This window comes from Coenobita brevimanus, chromosome 23 (assembly GCF_032717465.1).
Source record: "Coenobita brevimanus isolate Jiangsu-jjx chromosome 23, ASM3271746v2, whole genome shotgun sequence".
NCBI classification, from domain to species: domain Eukaryota; kingdom Metazoa; phylum Arthropoda; class Malacostraca; order Decapoda; family Coenobitidae; genus Coenobita; species Coenobita brevimanus.
This window is the reverse complement of record NC_136976.1, coordinates 22,872,706-22,879,494: the sequence shown is the minus strand read 5'-3', so window position 1 is coordinate 22,879,494 and position 6,789 is coordinate 22,872,706.

The following is a 6,789-nucleotide window of genomic DNA, read 5'->3' as shown; positions in this document are numbered from 1 at the left end:
TCACTCACAAGAGATATTCTAAAGAAAAAAGGAAAGCTGAGAGTAAGTACGTTGCCTCTACTCAGAGTACAGGTAACAGGAAAGAGAATAAAGATGATGTTTCTCAGGAAGTCAATACCAGCTTCACCTCTAGATTTCAGAAAAGTAAATGTACTTATTGTAGTAAGCTTGGTCATACTACGGAGAAATGTTTGAGGAGACAGCGTGATGTGAACAAAAAGGAGTCTTTAAATATTCAGTCAATTGGTCTAGTGTCCACCCTTGAGAGTTCCCAGAATTCTTTAACCGAGGTAACTGAACCTGCTTTGAGGGGTAAATTAAATTCTCATGATGAAGCTCCTCTTTAGAGCAGTAACGAGGGTGACACTCTCAAGAGTTCATGTGCTAATTTCCTGTCTGATGCTTTTGTCAATCCTCTGGACAATAATGACAGGAAATCAGTTAAAATATATCGCGATACAGGTGCCTGCCAATCCCTTATGCCGACCAGTGTTCTAGGCTCTAATGTTAATTCCTCTGATGAAACTGTAATCATACAAGGTGTAGGGAATAATTACTTCTCTGTCCCTCTGTGCAGAGTGAATTTAGAGTCTGGTTTTGTTAATGGTTTCGTTATAGTTGGGTTGGTTGAGACACTCCCAATGTCAGGTGTAAGTTTCTTACTTGGAAATGATATTGGTGGAAGTCGTGTCCAGCTCCTCAGTTGTCTAGTGAACCAGTGACTGCGACCTAGGATTGTGATATCCCTGATGTGTTCTCTGCATGTGCTGTCACTAGGGCTAAGTCTAAAGTTACTGGTGACTTAGAGGATAATGATGATGATGATGTTATTTTAGCTGACACTTTTCTTGCTAATTTGGACCACTCACCAGATGAGGCAGTACCCCGTAGTGTTGATAATTTGTCTCGTCAAGAGTTGGTTGAGTTGCAGGTTGCTGACCCTGAGTTGAAAGGTCTAGCTAACTCTGCTTGCAGTGAGGAAGAGTCAGCTGGTGCTTCTACTTGTTATTATATAAAGTCAGGAGTACTTATGACAAAGTGGAGACCCCCAACAGCATCAGCCGACTGTGAATGGGAAGTTGTACATCAAGTTGTCATCCCTTGTGTTTGTAGGCAGGATATCATTAGAGTGGCTCATGATTCCAATTTGGCAGGACACCTTGGAGTGAGAAAGACTGGCACGCATTTTGAAACACTTCTACTGGCCAGGTATCTTCAGAGATGTTTCCTGGTATTGTAAGTCTTGTCACACCTGTCAAGTTGTGAGGAAGTGTAATCAGACCGAAAAGGTTGCACCTCTAGTTCCCATTCCTCCTTTTGAGGCGCCATTCACCCGTGTGTTGGTGGATACTGTGGGCCCTCTTCCTAAGACTTCTTCAGGATTTTCTTATGTGTTGACCCTGATTGATATGGCTACTCGTTATCTTGAAGCCATTCCACTTAGAAATATCTCAGCAAAAAACGTGGTTAAGGAAATGCTGGGGTTCTTCACCAAGTTTGGTCTGCCCAAGGAGGTACAGTCAGACCGGGGAAGTAATTTCATGTCAAATGTTTTCAAGCAGTCTCTGAAAGAGTTGGGCATCACCCAGATCACGTCTTCAGCTTACCATACCCAGACCCAAGGAGCGTTGGAGAGATATCATCAAACACTCAAATCGATGCTCAGGAAATACTGTTTGAAACATCAGAAAGACTGGGATAAAGGTCTTCCATTCGTTGTATTTGCCGCAAGAGAATCTCCAAATGAATCACTGGGCTTCTCACCCTTTGAACTACTGTTTGGCCATGAAGTAAGAGGACCTCTTAAGCTACTCAAGGAATGCTGGCTGTCGGAGGAAGATGAGACGTCAACCTGCTGGAGTATGTGATGAAGTTCAAAGAACGGCTGTCCACTGCTTTACAGCTGGCGAGAGAGAATTTAGGAGCTGCTCAGGAGAAGATGAAGACTTGGTATGATAAGAAGTCCAGGTTACGCCACTTTCAGCCAGGAGATCAGGTTTTGATTCTGCTACCGGTGCATGGGCAACCTCTTCAAGCCAAGTTTAGTGGTCCTTATTTCGTGGAGAAGAAACTCAGTGATGTCAACTATGTCATCGCCACACCAGATCGTAGAAAGAACAAGCAACTTTGTCACATCAACATGCTAAAGTTATATCACAGGCGGGACGAAAATAACCCAGTCTGCACTGTAGCTGTTCCACCCGAGTCTGCAAGTGAAGTTCTCCCATGCAGTATGACCCTGAGTGATAGTTTGGGGAAGAATCCTGATATCATGAATGATCTCCAGACTAAGCTTTCTCATCTACCTCCCGAGGATAGGCAGGAGTTTTCGGCATTACTGCAGGAGTACCCGCAAGTGTTCCGTGCCACTCCAGGAAGAACCACTGTGTTGATGCATGATGTTGATGTTGGAGACGCAAAGCCAATTCAACTGCGTCCTTACCGTGTGAACCCAGTGAAAGTTCCTCTCATCCAGAAGGAGCTTGGCTACCTGTTGGACCACAAGATGATTGAGCCCTGTCAGAGCGAGTGGAGTTCTCCTGTCACTCTAGTCCCTAAGCCAGTTGGGTCACAGCGACTTTGCATCGACTACAGACGTGTTAATCAGATAACCAAAACAGAGACTTACCCTCTCCCTCACGTGGAAGATTGCATAGACAAGATCGGAAAGGCTAGGTACATAAGTAAGTTTGATTTGTTAAAGGGATACTGGCAAGTACCTATGACTGAACGTGCTAGGGAGATCTCATGTTTTGTAACACTAGGAAAGACTTTCGCATGTTCTGTAATGCCATATGGTATGAAGAATGCACCAGCCACTTTTCAGAAGCTCATGAATGTTGTAACAGAGGGTTTGGCAGGGTGTGTTGTTTGTATTGATGATGTATTAATCTTCAGTGACAACTGGAAAGATCACCTATGCCATGTCAGTAAATTTCTTGAGCGTTTGGTTCAAGCTAATCTTGTAGCTAATTTATCAAAGTGTGAGTTTGGTCAAGCTAAAGTTCAGTACCTTGGGTACGTAATTGGTGATGGACACGTTGCACCACCAGGAGCTAAGGTTCAGGTTGTAAGTGATCTTCCCAGACCTAAAAGTAGGAAAGAGCTACAAAGATTTTTGGGAATGGTAGTTTATTACAGGAGATTTGTTCTTAACTTTTCAATTCTTGTATCACCACTTACAGACCTACTGAAAAAGGGAGTTTAATTTGTCTGGACCGATAACTGTGAATCCTCTTTCAGTAAACTTAAAGCTATCCTATTAAGTCAGCCAGTGCTCGCTACTCCAAATTTTGCTAAGCCTTTTAAGATGGCTGTTGATGCAAGTGATACAGGAGCTGGGGCTGTTTTGCTACAAGAGGATGATCAGGGTATTGAACACCCTGTATCTTATTACAGTAAGAAGTTCACTCCACCTCAAAAGAACTACTCAACTATTGAGAAAGAGCTTTTGGCCTTGATTTTGGGTTTACAGCATTTTTCATTTTATTTGTGTTCTGGTTTTGACCCCATAGTCATTTATACCGATCATAACCCACTGAAATTCCTTAGCAAGTTTAAAGATAAAAATCAGAGATTGACAAGATGGAGTCTACTTCTTCAGGAGTATTCATTAGACATACAACATGTCAAGGGGAAAGAAAATGTTATTGTAGATTGCTTATCTAGACTTTAGACAGATTGTTTTAGAGTAATAAGAAATTTACTTTGTAGATTTTTTTTTTTCTTAGTGGGGAGGTGTTACATAGCCTATGATTTCATCATCCTTTGTATAATTCTAACGTACAGTATGCTGCATGTTTGATCACGATTCACCTCGTGGCTTCCATAGTGACCAGGCTTGCGTGTTCTACCTCACTCCCCCCTTCTCCCCCTTATAATAGAGTAAGTCATTCTTTCTGTTGTTCAGAGCAGTATTGTCAACTCTTTGTCCCCTATGGCTTCATTTGCGCGTCCTTCTTACAAGTTGTATCAAGCTCCGCCGGCCCCTATATAATGAGCTCAGTCTCTGCATTAAGGGCCACTTAGATCTACTCCTCATTTTGTTCACATCTCTGTCCTCCCCTGTATAGTGTATTATTATTGTGAGTGCTCAGGAAGTCTCCAGCCATCTAGCTGCTGTATAATTTGAGTATAAGTGTTGTTACCATTTTTCTTGTACTGTATGGCCTAAGGCGTTAATTCGTAGGCTGGTAAGGTTTTTTGTGAATCATGTAGAGTTTTTAATGTCAGCCATTATTAATAATATTTTGTATCCATAATAATAATATTATATCTTGCATTAACTGAGTATTATCCGGTTCTCTCATTTTATCAGGGCTGACTTAGATAAATTTGTTCTTGCTAAATTCGTGTTAATAGAGGCTATTGCAGTTGACCATATATTTAACATTTAACCTGTTTTTGCCATTACATTATCCTTATGAGTCCTGAATGTTTCGTTGCTAGTTTGAGCATTAAACTTTAACTTGTAATTTTATCTAACTCTTTTGTTTTGAACCTGGAACTTTGCGGGACAGTAGTGATTTTAGTATTCTCACTTGAAGTGTTCATTATCTCTCCCTGTTCCGTAACAATCTATAAATAGTTTTAAAACAGACGGAGTTTTTTGTAATAGTGATGAAGATACCGGTATGCATCTGTGGCCGTAGCTGTGTGTGTGTGTGTGTGTGTGTGTGTGTGTGTGTGTGTGTGTGTGTGTGTGAAATACTAATGGATCAGCCTTTGCATGTAGGGGGCTGTATATGTAAAAAGTTTTAAAACAGTTGCAGTATTTAAAATAGTGAAGATATATTCATCTCTGACCATAACTGTGTGTGTGTGTGTGTGTGTGTGTGTGTGTGTGTGAAATACTAAATGATCAGCCTTTGCATGTACGAAGTTGCATATATAAATAGTTTCAAAACAGTTGCAGTTTGTTTTAAAATTGAAGAAATATACATCTGTGACAGTAACTCGTTAACCGTTACGAGTTACTGTCACGGTATGTGTGTGTGTGTGTGTGTGTGTGTGTGTGTGTGTGTGTGTGTGTGTGTGTGTGTGTGTGTGTTAAATACTAATCGACCAACCTTTGCACGTAAGGAGTTGCATCTATAAATGGTTTTAAAACAGACGCAGTTTGTTGTAATAGTGAAGATATATGCATCTCTGAAAGTAACTCTGTGTGTGTGTGTGTGTGTGTGTGTGTGTGTGTGTGTGTGTGTGTGTGTGTGTGTGTGTGTAAGACTAATTCATCAGGCTTTGCATGTAAGGGGTTGCATATATAAATAGTTTTAAAACAGTTGCAGTTTGTTATAATTGCGAACATATACACTAAGCATCAGTGACCGTAACTCTGTGTGTGTGGCCTACTACGTCGCTTCCAATTTTCACACACACACACACACACACACACACACACACACACACACACACACACACACACACACACACACACACCAGCTTCTCATCACAACACTTTTCCATTGTTCATGACCCTGACTACTCATCCTCATGCCAAACTAAAATCTCACTTCCATATGTTATTGTGAACACTAAAATACCATCATGCAATCCTTTAGCAGTCGCCACACTCAGATCTCTACTTAGAGCCAATGTCTTTTTACCTGACCATTCCTTCCTTGTGCCATTGTATTTTCTACTCTCTTTATTCATATCCATCTCGTTTATAGTAATGCGCCAAGTCACTTAAGCTCTCTCCTTATTTCACCTCTCACTCCATTCACCAGCACATCACACAGTCACGTGTCCACCTTACCTCATATCAACAACCACTCTACTTTTATCAACATTTTCTTTCAAAATATGATGCTGACAGACGTTAACGAACTTCTGCACCAGCCTACAAAGCTCATGTTCACTATTAGAGGGTAACAGCATTTTCAGCAGTTTATTTTCAAAATTAGAAGCTCTCACACACCACCAAACCTCTACACTACTGTAGGCTGCAAAGCTCACGTTCACTATTAGAGAGCAACACAGCGTTACCTGAATACGTCAGATGCGTGATATTCCACTTTCACCATTCATTATAATCCTCATCCCTTTCTCCTTAACACGAGTTTTAACCCCTCTCATAACCCCATCCAAATACAGAACATATTGAACAGTTACGGGGACATCACCCGACTTCTCTCACTCCAACACTGATATTAATTCACTCACTAGACACTAACCTGTGCTTACACGCATCATAACTACCAGCTAAAAAAACTCTTAACAGCATTCACCAACTTTCCATCCTCACCAAATAAAACGTTCTTTAATCTTTCTCCGTTTGCGTTAACGTATGCTTTCTCCACACCATAAATACCTTAAATTTCTTATAATCGTTTTCACAAGGCTTGTTCACTATATTTCGATGCAAAATATTTGGTTCACAAAGCCACCCTGTTTATCACTCACCAGGCGTTCTGATACATTTCATATCTTCCCTATGACTGTTCTTCCACACACATTATCCACAACACTTAGCAGACTTATACCACGATTCATTTTGCACTCGTGTAAATCATCTTTGCTTTTACAGAGGCACAAAAACAGCAGTCTTCCACACTACAACTACAGTTTCCCTTACTCATCCACGTTATATTTCCAACAAACGTTTCATTTCACTGTTTACACAATACTTAACCATTTCTGCAAACACCTCATCCACACCTGCTGCCTTCCCACTTTTTACCTACTTCACAGCAGTCTTTAATTATCTCAACGCACATTTTCGGTCATGACAAACCATCTCTACGCACCACCAAAATTAGTCAAGGAGTTTTTTTTTTTTTTATGTGA